Source organism: Thermobia domestica, chromosome 8, assembly GCF_964235325.1.
Source record: "Thermobia domestica chromosome 8, izTheDome1.hap1.1, whole genome shotgun sequence".
Classification (NCBI taxonomy): Eukaryota; Metazoa; Arthropoda; class Insecta; order Zygentoma; family Lepismatidae; genus Thermobia; species Thermobia domestica.
In genome coordinates this window covers 210,073,803-210,090,732 of record NC_137461.1, presented here as the reverse complement: position 1 = coordinate 210,090,732, position 16,930 = coordinate 210,073,803, and the positions used below count along the sequence as shown (strand labels likewise).

At 35.2% G+C, this 16,930-nt stretch overlaps 1 long non-coding RNA gene across 1 annotated transcript; it reads left to right on the top strand.

Moving 5' to 3' along the window:
- The first annotated feature begins 12,137 nt into the window (after positions 1–12,137).
- On the top strand, positions 12,138–16,612 carry LOC145691937 (uncharacterized). The gene is made up of 3 exons (XR_014132590.1): positions 12,138–12,427; positions 13,664–13,760; positions 16,443–16,612. It is a non-coding gene; the product is annotated as an uncharacterized LOC145691937 (long non-coding RNA).
- The last annotated feature ends 318 nt before the right edge of the window (positions 16,613–16,930 follow it).

The window sequence follows — 16,930 nt, the reverse complement described above, 5'->3', positions numbered from 1 at the left end:
CTCGGGTCTAGGGTTGTCAGTGGCTCGAGCGGCTTGGTTCATAGCTCATTCACTATCGAGCCGAACCGAGAAGTGAGCCAAGCCAACAGCTCACCCAACCGAGCCAACTCGAGCAATCGGCTCAGTTGAGCCGAGTCGAACCGAGGCGATGAACTCGTTTCAACGGAGTGTTAGCTCGACTGGTGCTAAAATTATCCAAAGATCCAAAATTATTTTCCTATTGAAGTTCATAGAATTTGTATGTGTATGTTAAACAAACAATTGATTTAAACCAATAAAATAATATAAATGGTTCAGAACCAGAGTGAACTCAATTGATTCATATCTTTATTCACTTCTTATATTTATATGCAAATTAAATTAGGTCGCTAAATTTTTGACTCTGTGAACTAACTTGGAGGAATAAAGTATATCTTCTGTACTTTGTACTGATTTAACTTGTGCAGTTTTTTTTTTCTCTTCTTGTAAAGCGATTCTTAAAATATTCACAAGTACAGTACATGCAATATCAGTACAATATATCTTTATCAGGTGTTCTCCGTGGATGAGTCTGTAGAATTGTCACTTTTGTAATCAGGCAGGGGTCCCAGGCTTGAGCCCAGCTAGAGGACAATTTCTCTCCGATTCAAACCGAGTAATGGTTTGTAACCCACTTTAAACTGTAGGTCCCGTCCTTCATAACCCCTCCTGTTACATAAGAACGGGCTAGAAAATACTTATTTCTATCCATATGTAATCTAAATAAATTAAAAGTTTTGTAGCCATACAAATTAAAAGTTTTGTAGCATTCTTTAAAAAAAATGAATAACTGCAACTTGAGGGTGCTAATTCGACTGATTTCGGTCTCAATCTTAAGAAGTGACCGCAAACCGGTCCAACTCGAGGTCAAAGGTCAACTAGCTGTTTTCGCTCAGAATCAAGACTTTCATTACAAAAATGTGTTTTATACTTCCCGCTTTATCCCAACTTAGGCTCTAGCCCAATCTATCTTATTCTCTTATCAATTTCTTAACTGTAACTGTGTGAACCAAATAACCTCTCAGATGTTTAAGATTTTTTATCCCTTATTACAAATCTAAAGTAGGTTTTATTCATGCAAATAATCTTATGTATTAGCTTCCCTAACTTACTCCTTTGTTCAGACACGCTACTCGGTTTGGCTTATTCAATCTTGAACAGTAATGAATGGGCAGACTAGTAAATAATTTGTGCTCTACTGGTAAATCATTTGTAAAACTAGTTTACATATGACCTCGAGTTTGACTTATTTTATTATTTAAAAAATAGAGGCCACGATTATCCACAAGATAAAGAAAATGGTTCAAAAACAAGTAGCAGTGCCACGTGTACATCACGCAGAAGAGTTTGGTGTCTGTGGTACGATATTTTCACAATTAATATTGAAACTGTAAATTGTAGTATATTTCTACCACTTCCGGTTTTAGTAGAGAGATTAGACTAGAGACGAAATATATTCTTGGAACGCCTAATAAATTGTAGAAAACCGCTTCTTATCTATTACAGTTTTTATTCTATAGCCATCAAAGTTAAAATCGGTAGTAGTTGATTTCCACATCTTTTGGAAGACAGAATATAGTAGTTATTTTTAGAAGGCTGAATAGAAAGCAAAAACCCGCTTCATTCCTGTTCTATGGAGATGACTATTGAAACCGAGCTTTCAATTGAAGATCACGAGAAGAGATGAAAGGTACACCTGAGACGCTTGAGAGCTGCTCGATTGGAAGAAACCGTTTTCATCTATTTTTTTTACCGTTTTTGCTATATATAGATCAATATTTATTGAAAGCAGAAATTATAGTTGATTTGAACCATTGTAGGTTGTAGTAGAGTTAATAATAGAGTTAATAATATATTCTTACGAAGCAGAAAACCGGATCTCACTACATATTGCCGTTTTCGATCTATGGTGATCAAAGATCAAACCAGAAATGGTTTATTTAAATCACTTCCGGTTTGGGTAGGTGGTTTTAATGACAAATAAAATTCCTTACTCTTGACTATATTTTGAGCAAATTTGGTGATGATCCATCAAGCAGTTCTTTAGTTTTTTCTTTTACTTTTTCTTTATTTTTTTTCACACACGTGCACACACAGGTATGGTAAATATATAAAGGAGTAGGTAAACCAAATTCTAGTTATTCAAAAACCAAACAAGGAAAACTTGGTTTTTGCCACCCCTGCATACAATTAATCCATTCTAACCACAGAAACGTTGCACTGTCTGTTTTCTATGATAAATAATATAAAATGAAATGAAACCTATCCTTCCAGAAAACAAAAGATAGGTAAATAAGAAACATTTAGACTTTTCTTCGTTGTATAATTTTGAGTGGCAGAGAGGTGAAAGCTACTGCTTGGAAGAAGAATCCATCCGTTTCAAGGCATGGGCGCCGATCCTGGGGGACCAAGGGGACCCGGGACCCCCCCCCAAAGCACATGTGGGCCCCCTTATTGTATTTAAGAATATATAATATTTGGAATAATTTGAATGCAATTTGTTTTAAAATCCTCATATATGCCTTCTCCATCTAAATGAGGCCCCCATTTTACAGAGAAATCGGCGCCCTTGTATACAGGCGCGGATCCGAGGGAAGGCTATAGGAGCTATAGTCCCCCCTTAACGATCAGGTATACACTGGTTAAAATGGGCTTCAATTCTGCTTTACACTGGCTAAAGCTGCAAGCTATGGTTTAGCCCCTCCCTTGTTCATATCCTGGAACCGCCACTGTATCTATCTATCTATCTATCTATCTATATATATATATATATATATATATATATATATATATATATATATATATATATATATATATATATATATATATATATATACAGGGCCGGATTTAGGGACTGCAAAGGTGCACTTCCCCCCTTTGTTGTAAATATACACTATCTAAAATGAGAAGCGAGCAGTGAAAATAGCAACACATTCCGAAACTTTTTGCCATCATGTATCTGTTTGGGGTTTAAAAGAAAGCAGAGCTTTGCAAAAGCATGATTTTCTGAAGGTTGAAGGAAAAGAATTCACCAAGCAAAATAATATAACTTTTGTCAAGCAAGTAAGAAAACATAAGGCAAGAGGAGAGAAGGACATTTTTGTCCTGCATTCCACTTGCGTCCCTGTTTAAAATATTTCGGCCAGTAGTTACTGAAAAAGAAGATACAACGTACAAGACAAGTCGAGTCGAGACTGTCGGCGACCGAGCCCAGACATAATATATAATGATCTTTATTCCTTAAGCGATACTTGGAAACCAAATTTGATTTAAATCTAACCAATAGTTACCGAGAAATAAAGTACAACATACAAACAGAGCCGAACCGAGCCTGTCCTTTGCCGAGTCGGCCACCAAGTATAGAGATGGTTATTCTTTGGATAATGGGCTATCTGCACACCAAATTTCGATGATATTTGGCCAGTAGTTACGGAAAAATAAAATAGAACATACAAGGCAAGCCGAGCCGAGCCTATCGCCGACCAAGCTCGGCCATCACATGTAGTGGTCTTTATTCCTTAGATGATTGGGTACTTGTACATCTAATTTGGTTTAAATTTAGCTGGTAGTTACCGAGGAATAAAGTACAACATACACACATACTTAATTACATCTGGAGTACAACTACAAGCTCCCTTATGCTTACTAAGGAAACTAAAAAGAAAAGTTCTAACATTACAAATGGAACATACTTCATGTAAGCAGAATCCACTTTCAACATTACAATACTAATGGGGAGAGCTTGAGGCGGGTGAGCCCCCCTGACTACGCCACTGCACTTTTGAGACACTTGAGAGCTATCCGAATGGAGAAAACTGCTTTCATCTACCGCTTTTGCTCTATGTAGACCAATATTTATTGAAACGAGAAATTATAGTTGAATGAACCACTTCCGGTTTTATTAGAGAGTTAATAATAAAGATTAAATATGTTCTTACGAAACTGAAACCCGGATCTTAATACGTATTACGTTTTTCGATCTATGATGATCAATGATCAAGCCGGAAATGGTTTCTTTAAACCACTTTCGGTTTGAGAAGACTATTTTAATAACAAACTCACTTCCTAATTCTTGACTCTTTGTATTTTTACCAAATTTGGTGATGATCCATGAAATACTTTATTTATTTATTTATTTATTTTTGTCACACACTAACACACGCGAATAAGGTAAATATATAATGGAGTTTTGATAAACCAAACTCTAGTTATTCAAAAAAAAAAAAAAAAAACTTACAACGAAAACTTGATTTTTGTCATCCCTGCACACAATTAATCCGTTCTAACCACAGAAACAACGCACTGTGTGCGTTTTTGTGATAAATATTATAAAATGAAAAGAAATCTATCCTTCCAGAAAACAAAAGAAATAGGCAAATATATAAGAAACATTTAGACTTTTTTTGGTTTACATTTGTGAGTGGAAGAGATTAAAGCTACTGCTTCGAAGGAGAATCCATCCGTTTCAACCAACAAAAGATGTAGAAAAGCAATTGGAAAGACATTCCATACTGAGGTTTCAAAGATCATTATCTTTGTTCTACGAAGTATTTAGTTGACACGTGAATCATACCAACTTACGCCGAAAAAGCACATTCAGATAGTTGTGTCGTAAAGTTGTGGGAAATCAGTGGGAAGTGGGAGGTGGGAGTGGAAAGGGAGACTGCTCAAGGCATAAATGATTATGAAACTGGAGGGGTAGACACGGGTTTCACTTTTCAAATTGTCATAATACATCCCTCCTCAGCATTTGTTCTTCAAAGAATGTCATCCATAGTAATTCATGAGATTTGCATGTGGTCTTTTGACTGTTTACCTGCAGTAACTCAATACGGAAGAATGCATTACAATTAATCCAAGTAATTAGGTGCAAAATTGTGACAGTCATCTGAATTGTATTACTCTTTGGCAACAAAATTACCAGTTCCTAAATGCAGTATTTTCTAAGATATTTATGAATTAAATTTTACATGTTATCTTATGAAGATTCTGAAGCCTCTGATGATGGGAAGACATCCCCTTAAGCTGTAGGTCATGTCTGACAGTGGCGTAGTCAGGGAGGAACACCCGGCTCAAGCCCCCCCCCCCATTAATATTGCGATGTTGAAAGTGGATTCCGCTTACATATAGTATGTTCTATTTGTGATCCTGATGTTAGGACTTTTCTTTTTAGTTCCCGGCGTAAGCTGACCGGATGTTGTACTTTTACTCCAGATGTACTGTAATTATGTGTGTGCATATGTAGTACTTTATTCCTCGGTAACTATCAGCTAAATTTAAACCAAACTTGATGCGAAAATACCCAATCATCTAAGGAATAAAGATCACTACATGTGATGGCCGAGCTCGGCTCGGCTTGTCTTGTATGTTCTGTTTTATTTCTCCGTAACTACTGGCTGAATATAATCGAAATATGGTGCGCAGATAGCCCATTGTCCAAAGAATAAAGATCGCTACACTTTACAAAGCGACAGGGCAAAGGACAGGTTCGCCTTTACAACAACAAAAGAACTACGAATATATTTTGTTTGATGGAAGGTGAAGGGGCTGAAGTATAATCTTGGGTGTGAGAATGTGTTCATTTGGCCCTGTACATTGTCAGTTATTCGCTTCAAACGCCATATTTCTTACCTTTTCATGCCGGCATATGTAATGACTTCTATATATTGATTTGTTATATATTACAGGCACGCCACGAAACCTCAAGTCTGAATCCAGCATCAAGATCATATAGTTTTTTTCTTTTTTCTTTTTCTTTTTTTCTTTTTCTTTTCTTTTCTTTTTTTTTTTGCAAGATATAATTTATGCAAATGTCTATCGCCAAACTGAAATATTCAGTCATCATTGGCGATCTGGCGATCGAAAATTCCAACCTGGCGACCAGTTTGGTACATGGTTTTGTTTTATATTTCTTAGGCACCAGACAAGGGTTGGAAAAAATAGTTTTATTTTTTTTTAAAGAACAAAACATGTGTTTAAAACATAAAAAAAAAATGTTCAAAACGTTTTAAACGTTTTAAAACACAGACGAAAAAAAACATGTCAAACATTTTGAACAGTTTAAAACATGATTTTTAACATGTTTCAAAATCATGTAATAACTTATTTCTTAGGACTTTTTGCTCTTTACTAGCAACCGACCTTTTCATTTATTTTATCCTGATTAATAACACTGTGCTGGGTACAGAATATTTCAGTATAGATTAGTAATTCTCAACTTATTTCATATTCCAACCCCTTTTTATTACACCCTCTTGCCAGTGATTCTCATAAGTACTTTCTTGGTTGTAATTAGCTTTTTAGGTAGATTTTAAAATCTACCTACTGTGGAGATTTCACACAATCCATCAATATGCATGGTGAAACAAAAGTCCTCACCACCCTTGTGCGTTAAGAACGGGTTGAGGGAGAATGATGAAACTTTTAAGTGGTCTGACACATCAGATAGTGCTATCAAGCATCATGGCTGCCATTTTTGATTGGAATTCAAAATTTCAAATACAAATGGAGTCATGTTACGTGTTTTAAGGCTAGAACTTTACCAGAAATACGCTTGTGCGGTTACTTTAGCCTTAAAACAAGTCATTTCGGAGTTACTGCTTCTGAAAATTTCCTAATTATTCTCTTAGGGGCTAAGATCGCGTTTCATGGAGGCGGGTGTGATTTTTAATTGCAAAAATTTGATTACTATTTCAGAACACTCATACTAATGAAATTATCTTAAAATAATAAATTTTCGAAAAGTAATGATAGTTTGAAGCACACTTCATGTTGTGCTAACTTTAGAATATTTTCTGCAAGCCTATGTAATTGGTTGTTTTTTAAGTCAATAATTCATTGAAGAAAAGTAATATATGAGGCGTTCAGAGCACTATGGATCCAAGTCCATTTTCAATAAGGTTCAGGTTTGCTCAGCAAATGAATTCTATTTCCAAACGTAATATTTTCGCAGTCAAGAGTCCGCAATAAGTATAACTAAAACCACGTTAAAGGCCGTGGGATAGTTTCATATGACAGCCGCTAGATAGGGGCGTTAATGGGGCAGGAGGGCATCCGCCCCCACCCCACCCTGAATTTCAGACTTTGGGGGCAGTAAGGCAGTTTTAAAAACCTTTCGATAAGCAAGATCCAACAAAATAAGTTTGAGGTCCTTACACCGAATAAATAAGGAGGAAATACAGATGATCGAAACTGGAAAGTTGTTCCAAATGATGTCGTTTTTTTCTTCCCGTAAAACTAATGTTAAGCGATTCCAAGTTGTACGGAGACTGACAAGGTACATTCGCGAAGTGTCCCCTCGGAATTCGTGTAACATTGATTCAAATGCAAAGTTCTCCGTGGCCCAATGTGTATTGTACTAATTTAAGCGGCCCATACCGGTAATTTCCATATTTATGGGCCTTCATATATCCGGAATTCAATCATCACTACTATAACACTCGGACACAAAGTTGCTTTTAGTTTCTTTAGATTTCACTGGACATGAATATTGGCATATGCAGAACAAATTGAATCAAGTACTCCTTCTCTGACATATGTTACCCACCTTGGCCGTCATCTTGGATTTAACTTTCGGTTTTTCAAATGGCAATAGGTTCAAATGATACATCAAATTAATGTAAACTTTTCTCGGAATTTCATTGGTGTACTGAGTTTTATCGTAGCTTGTATATACCATTAAATGTCAAGCACTTCATTTTGAACCAAATAGAAAGTTGTGCAAAGCCCCGTGTGTATATGCAATCTTTTATGTGTTATCGTTGATGAAATATTCTCTGAACTTATATACATGCAGACACACAGATGTCAATACGGAAATGGTAGGTCTTCACCCAAATCTGGCCGTATCTGGATCTACATTAGGCATTTTGACAGTAATACAATACTTCCTTATTATAGTATAACATGGAAGTAATAACAATTACTCATGGAAATGTAATAAGATTATGACACCTATGTTGTAAGGAGTTTACCAGTTAGAAATTGTTTTCATTTGTCAACACCAAAAACGTAAGCGTAACTGATATTAACCTGCAATGTCTATTCGCAAAGTGGCTGGAGGGAATGAACATGTAATACCTTCCAAATGGTACAAGCTACGGTAAAATACATTACACTAGTGAATGTAAACGTAAATGTCCGATGTAACACTTGCACCTATTTCCATTTGAAAAACCAAAAGTAAAATCTAATATGGCAGATCTAAGATGGCGGCCGGGATGGGTAACATGTGTCAGAAGCAGTACTTGATCCAATTTGCTTTTCATATGCCCATATTCATGTCCAGTGAGTAACATCTAAAGAAACTAAAATGAATTTTGTGTCCGAGCGTTATGGTAGTGTATGATAGAATTCCGGATATATGAAGGCCCATAAATATGCCAATTACCGGCATGGGCAGCTAAATTTAGTACAATACACATTAGACAGCAGAGAACTTTGTATTTAAATCAATTTTACACGAATCTCGAGGGGACACTTCACGAATGTACCTGGTGAAAACCAACATGTAGGCTACTATATCAACGAATGCCTGCTAATTTCAGAACCGCAATTTAGAACCGCAAGAACCCTATGTTTGTTTCCTGAATACAACATGAAAAAATTGTTTCCATGATAATTCTTTTATTTACTTTTTAATATCAGTTCTACAAGTAGTACAACCTTCGACTATGACACTTTCTCGCAAGTTAACTTATAAGCATTTAAACAATACAATGAACATTAAAAATCAAAGGGAGAAAAAGAGACAAACTAAACTGTAGATTACCATATTGCCACGAGAAGTCAAAAAACATTCACATGAGAAGAAAATAGTCTTCTGAATGGGTAGCACTTTTTGACAATTTTCTTTCTGGCAGATTTTTTTTTTTTTTTTTTTACAAAAATAAGATAAAATAGAAATATGTTTAAAGGTGCAAAGGTGCACGTGCACCCCCTTCCTTGTAAATATACACTACCTAAAGTGAGAAGCTAGGAGTGAAAATAGCAACACTTTCCGAAATTTTCCTCTGTCATGTTTCGATTTGGGCTTAAATCAAAGGGAAGTTTTGCAAAATCGATAGTTTAAGTCAATTTTCTAAAAGTTCAACAAAAGGATTCACCGAGAACAGATACTTAGGATATCCAGGGCATTTCCTCATTCACACCACAGGTGCCTAAAGGCATTTAAAAAAAATCCAATTCAATTCAAATGTAGGCCTACTGGTAGTTATTGGTGCACCCCTCAGAAGATCCTTTCTACCAAATCTTGTGTGTTGGTCCCCCTTGATGAGTTTCTCGCTACGCCACTGATGTCTGATATGTATTTGATTTATAAACTAAATTGCTTGCAAGCAAATGAAATGTCCTTCCTGCTTCCCTGGGGGCCAGTATATGTGTAACTTTGGTGAATGTAGCTCCGGGTTCGATCCTTGTTGGGAAGTGAGCTCGAGCTTCAACCACATTGGTCAGTGCAAGACTGTTGTAAAATAAACATATATGGTGACTACCGGCAGTGAGCTCCTTCATGCCTAAGCGCTTAGCGTACGGGTTCGATTCCCGGCGTGAGCACATGTGGTTTCGATTCCATGTTAATCAGTAGGTCCCGTCTCATAAAGCCTCGCTGCCGAAAAGGACGTTAAACTCCAAATCAACTCAACTATCGGCAGTGTCATCACAAGAAGTAAAACTCTTATCAATAAGCTTACATTAAAAACTTCACTCTTTGATCATTTCTCTTTTTCCTCTTTTTAAATACAGAGCTATCAAAGTAATGCTATTCTCAAAGGACATGTGCCTGAGGGCCTAAGGTGTTTACTGAATCTTAAGTATGAGGAAAAAGAAAACAGACTGAAAAACGCGGAATTTATTTACTAGTATAATGGAGATTCTTTTAAAGCCAACCTTAGACTCCCTGTCGCCAAGGATGTTTAAACGTTACTCAAGCGTAACTCCAAGACCATCAGAATTGAAGAAGATGAAATACAGGTACAAAAGGTAACCGATAAAGAAAAGAGAAACATAGAAATGGTACTCATCATAACAAAAATATGTCTACTTACACAAAAATGTTCTGCAGAATTTCAATACGTTTCATATCGCTAAAATCAAGGAACAAAACCCTTTGGGTTCGAGAGAGAACTGGTATTCAGTGGAACCAGTTTTATCTTAACAATCTCAAGCAGGTACGACATACGTGGGTATTTCGAGTAACGCTAATCCCTTGGTGACCGTAACTACAATACCAAAATGCAGAATGTTCCATTGAGTAACGTTACTCAGCGTAACATAATTCAGAGCGTACCATTTTAAAAGTTACACTGACCAATAACGTTATTAACTAGGTGCAGAAATGGGTTACAAAATAGTAACCGTAACAGATAACAAATTGTAGATATTGAACATTTCGTTAAGTTATCCACCCTTGCATTAAATCTAAGATGTTTCCCTTCGAAAATGAAAAAAAAAATAGTTTAACATTCCAACAAATTAGGCTAAAGAAGACAGATGAGTATTGGAAGTGAATGATTTGATATTAATTTATGCTCTCCGCCGGAAATCGAACACAGAATCATATGTACGAAAGACACAGAGCTAGGAATTAGACCAGTAGTAAGACATTTTCTTCTTCGAGACTCGATCGATCCGCCCCCCCCCCGCCAGAATAGTTTTTTTTTTTTTAAATTAAATCTTATCCCAAGAATTTTCACTTTGTATCATAAATGTTAAATAAAATCTATTGACTTCGAACGACCGCCCCCCAAACTTTCAGCTTGGATTCGTCCCTGCTACCACCAGACTTATATTTGTTCTTTGCGACTTTGTTTTGTGACTAACTTCTTTTTTCCAAGCGTCTGTATCTCCCTCACCCTATGAATTGAGTCAAGCGCTGCTAAGCGGAGGAATTTGTGACTTACAGAAGCTGACCAGTTGCGGAAGAAAGGCAACCACAAGAAAGCTATACGGGAAGATAGGAGCGATGCAAGAATAAATCCACTTCCCCATGTTAACAGATAGGAGCTTGCTGCCATATGCTCGATATAACTGCTTCCAGTGGCAACTTTCGCTGCCACCGGAAATGTAAATATCTCTCTTTCTTTACGTTTTTTTAAGTTACTTTTTTCAGAAATGCATCAATACTGTTTTTGCGCTCAAGAGCAGAGGTTTACTTTTTACTGATACACTACATTAATACTTAAAAATAGTTTTAGTATTAAAAAAATATCCGGTTGCACAACCATGCAACATATAGTACCAGCCGCCGCTTAGTTTTGGTCAACTTGCCATTCATACTTGCTAATATAGTCATTTAGGCGGCAATTAAATCTTTTGCAGTCAATTTTTTTTTAGAATATATGGAAAACCTAAAAAAAAAAGTAGTTTATCTTGGTATTTTTCTAATTCTTCTGTTTACAACAGCACTTACATTGTCACAGTAGATTAGATATCTTTTATCAGTCTCACCTATCCGTCACGGTAAGATGGGATTCCTGAATCTGGTTTCTCCATAGTCAGTTGTTTGATTAGTTTCTAGTGTATTTTTAGTTTGGATTGGGTTTTTCTTGTTAAGATGCGTGCATGTGTATGTATATATTTTTGTGATAGATTAATAGTGTTATCAAGACATACCCAGCATTTGAAGTTGAAAATAATTAAAGAGATTTTATTACTTCTAGTCCTAAATTCTGTTACCTATAATTTAAGGTAAGTTGAACCATTTTTAGCTAGTTTCTGTGCGTCATTTAGCTATTTTCTGACACTACTTGTTGGCAGCACTGATTAACCCACTGTTTCTTGTTACTTTTGAAAGTGTATGTAACTTTCATATACATACATACATACACACACACACACACACACACACACATATATATATATATATATATATATATATATATATATATATATATATATATATATATATATATAGTATTTTTTCTAATTCAAACGGACAATGATCCTTTTAAATAACCGCAATTCCGATATAAAGCTGAAAGTTACCAAATACATCCCAGGCAAACAGTTTTGGTTAGTCACGTAGCCCATTTGATACGGCCTTCCATGAAACTCAGAACTCCACGCCCTTTTTTTCACACTTCACATTACGGGATTTAAAAATTAATCTAGTTTCATTCAGGCTTCGTTATTTTTTTTCCACTGGTAGAAAAACATAACAATACGGACCCTTATATATATTGTTTTTCTTTTCGATTTCAGCATGCATTAGATCTAAATAATTTCCTTTTTTCAGGTAAAAGTATTACTGTCAATTGGTGGTAAGGATTTAAAAGGTTTCGCTCACAATGCAATAAGAAGAACTTTGTGCGACAAGCTCGCAATGGAATTCTCCTACTCTGGCAGGAAACCAAGGATCATGAAGCAAAAAAGCACACCTTTGGGTTCACCCAAATGTGCAAAAAGATCCACAGTAAGTTGATTTGAAAAGTTGTACTGAAATATTTATCTTCATTTATTTATTTATGCCAGTAACCATACAAAATTCCAGTTTGCTAATTACTAAGTCTTACTTCTCTCGTACTGGACGTGTGTTCTCATATTAGTATGTCCCAAGCAATCAGAAGTAATTCTTCATGAATAAAGTATGCTTTGAGTATTTTAGGATGCTTTTACTGCCAAGTAGTATATGTAAATGTGTTCACCCTTACTGGGTGAATATAAAATCTGTGTAGAATATATAGGAAATTCAATAACTAATCCAACACTCTATGTTGTAAACAAAGCTTTACTGGCAAAGTACACATTTAAACAAATCTTTGCTTGAAAAAGCATTCAAAAACAATTTGTAAGGTGTACGGAAAACCTAAAACCAAATAAAATTCCAAGGTAGGAATGATTCCAGGGCTAAATAAAGTCCATAGTGTCAACGAATTTAAATTGAAGTACAGTGTAGGAATCACTCTGTGAAGTATAATTTTGCACCAGACTTTTCGTGTATACCTGTAAATTTGATACTGTCTACCACATGAATGTAACTTTGAAAGAATATAACTTTGTTGGGTTGGCAACACTGTTAGTCTGGTAGTATTACACAGTATGCCAAACTGTGTCCCCTGTCGATATTTTAAAGGTGCAAAATTTCAGAGCTCTTTGTCTAACACTAGAACGCAGATAAAACACTAGAAGAATATAGCTTTCGAAGTTACCATAATTCCAGTATAAAAAGAGAAAAGTTGCAGGCTTTCAAGACGGCGAATAGTCAAACTTTCGTCTTTCTGTCGTCTTCGTCTTTCAATTTTTCGTGACAACGAAGTTAGCCAAAACCTATTTTTTTTTTTTGTAGTGTTATTTAAGGTGATTTGAAACGTTGACTCAAAACCATATCACCACTAAGGGCACCGGAAGAAAGTCTTGTTACACTTGTATAGAAAAATGTAACTTTTCCATTATATAATATACCAAAAGTGTGGTGAAAGATAACTTTCTATAGTACCCTTACATAAAAATCACAAAATAGGGGCCTAGCTTAGATGACTTGAAAAATAATATAGGAATTAGTTTCAGCTCTAGGTATCCACGTTTACAAACCATACCATAATTCCGTAAACCTATTTAAGAGGGAAATTTATTTCAAAATGACTTTTTTTTAAAAAATAAAAGAATAAAAATCGCTAGTATTTGCTTGAAATTCTATCTTTCTTTTCAGCTGCTGTTCGTAAGATGTACACCGACGCAACAGAAGAAACGGTGAAGGAAGTATTGGGTCTTTGGCTGCAGCAGGCGAAGCCTAGACTACTGCGTAGGTAAGTATAGTTTTACCTATTTTCCTTACAATCACGAGAGAGATCGGAAAGTTCTTACCGTCACTAAATAAGCTAAGGATCTGCAACTTAGTGAAATGAGATAAAATGTTTACCTTGTATGTACTTATTTTATTATCCCTTATAATTTAGCAACTTGCCTGTTACTTTCCTCGGAGGGTGGAAATTTTAACTAAAATCGAGATTCATTACTGTTTACATTTTTATTTTCTTGTCTTCTGGAAGAAAGTACCTCTGTTAGTTTAATTTTATTTTTTGATTACTCCTATCTGCTGATGAATTTTTTTTTAAGACTAACGTTTAAATTAATTTTGGTGTTAATTACTTCTTTTCTATACTAAATGAAAACATCTTACATTCTGGAAAACTCTGCAATGCCATTGTAATAGAGAAATATGCAATTGCAGAATCTTTCAGACGATAAGATTATTTCGTTTAGTATAGAAACAAGCAATAAAGCACTATAATTAATTAAGATACAGAATGGTATTGTAGTTTTTTTTTCCTTCTCAAAAGATAAGGTTTCATTCAGGAGATAGAAAAGAAGTAAAATAACATTAAAACTAATCAAGAAACAGTTTTTTTTTCCTAGAAGATAAAGACTTCAGCAGTTAGAAAATTTCGTTAAAAGACAAAATAATAGTAAATGCACATTTCTCTCTTACAAAGACATTCCCGAGTTTCCCGGAAGACAAGACTTCATTCAGTATGAAAAAGAAGTAATCAACAGCAAAATTGAACAAGAAACAAAGGTTAATGTTTTATCCACAAGATAAAGACTTCATTCAGCAGTGGCAGTAATAAAAATAAATTTAAAAAAAAGTAAGTGTAGTTTTTTCCCCAAAGACAAAAAGATTTCAATAGGATGGAGCACGCCAAAGTATGCGTATGCGTAAACACTCAACAACAAATTACCAGGAAAATAAATAGGGAGACATAGGTCTTAAATGCATTCAGAATTTGACTGGATTGAAGAAAATAAAGTGATTTGCCTGCTTTGTGCCATGTACACTGAGAAATGTTTCTGCTTTTAAGGATGGGATATAAAGAACTAGGTCGATAGGTGGCAGGAGTATTTATTACTTCTCTATAATGAATTGTGAAACGACGCTAATGATTCCGACACGACGTTCCATGAATATGGGTCAAATAAACTTAGTGTTACAGTTACGGTAATGAGTCATCCCTTCTTCATTTGATATGTATGATGAAGGCAATATGCATGTCTTCCTTGCAGTGATTCTTGTGTTTTGAAAGAATGAAACGTTGCAAAGATGTATTCCTCCGCTGTAAGGCTCAGGATTGAAATCCGTTTGTTTTACTGTCACAAATAAATCCAGAAAATTGTTGCTCAACACCTCCCTACGTATTAGTCACCAGTAACTTTATATATATATATATATATATATATATATATATATATATATATATATATATATATATATATATATATATTTAAAGATAAATATTTCATTGAACCTCTAAGGTATGTTCCAAACTCGTTGCAAAATGGTACGAAGTTGTCCGTGTACACGGTACCTATTTTAGTAAATTCTTACGCTTTTCCTGTAAATTGCGAACTACATTTTCCCATGCGTTCTGTTGTACATTACCCACGATAACGGTAGGTCATCATCTATCATTTGTGTTGCTCCGTGAAGAATACAAGGTATATAGGTTCACACACTTATGGCCTATCTTTCCTGTGAATCGTGAAATCAGATTGCATTTCATACAAGGCATGGAGAGAAAATTAAAGAAATAAGTAAATATTTGTTCTTCCATCCCTCAGTGATTTCTTATATCAGTGATCACTTCGTTTGTTTTTCGTAACGCCGTACTTATACAACAGTACCGAGTGAGTCAATATGAAAATTTCTGGATTTATCTCAATTGATGCTCTCATAGAACAATGCACGTTTTCAGCTAGGAAAAAACTTCTACTGAAAATTTACTGGCACTAGAACATTGAAATAGGTAAAGTGAATAAATACCATGCAGTGGTACCAGTGATGAAACGGGTCACATACTTCGTGACTCGTGATCACGAAGTAGTCAGATCCCTGACCCTGTATGACTCAGACATATCCGTGCGATCCCGAGACGACTAAATATCAGACTATGGGAGAGTATGTTGTAATTGTAACAAACGCGATTCTTTCCTTTCAAGTGTTTCTTATGAGTGATCGTCAAAATTTAATCGAATAAGGCTGTAAAACGTAAAATGTAGAATATAAGGGATTCCGCTGAACCGAAATAGTGTTTGCGTAATGTTTGTGTATAGTAGTGTTTAAAATTACTTTATTAATTTTCAGTATGGGGAGATGAATTATATTGTATTTGACAGTCAAGACACTTTGAATAAGAAGTGTCACACTGCAAATCTAACATTTGAATAGGTGAGCTCGATTAGGGAATATTAATTCACTATAAAAATTCTACCGTAATGCTATAGAGATCATATTTGGAGTGCTTCCAAGCCATGGATCACCAGATCTGAGAAACGAGTGCCAGACTCTGTTGCCTTGTGTGGCACTTACTTCAAAGAATAATAATGTATTTTAATGAAAGCGTATTTATAAGGTAAACAATATGAATGTTTTCTTTTAACTGTGCAATCAATTACATGTTTTTCAGTACGTATTTATGATCGTTATTTTGCAGAGAACGAAGAAATTCAAAACCTGTAGTGGAAGGTGACACCGTTGAAGTTGAGGAACCCAATTAAGGAAATAAGTTAGAAATAATACAAAAAATGTAAATAAGTTCAATAAATAACATTGCAATACAAGCTGATTGTTTTCATGAAACCTTATATCAGTTATTGCTTAGAATGTAGGGATAATTTATTTCAATTATGTAGCAGCAGGATGCGAAATAATAACAGTTATGATCGGGGAGACAGAGGAGTAGATAAATAAGTAAAAAAAATGCACTGGAAAGTTTTGAAATGAAGATTTCATATATTGTACATCCAAAATTATTGAACTATGTAAGGTTAGGGATAATGCTTAACCACTAGGTTGTCCACTAACTGCACAGATTTACTGGCATGTGCTAAGATTTACTGTAAATAATTTGTATACTTCTGACAGTGTCAGTGTCACCATATCTCGCCAGTAAATTATTGAGGATGAATTTTCTTCCAAAAT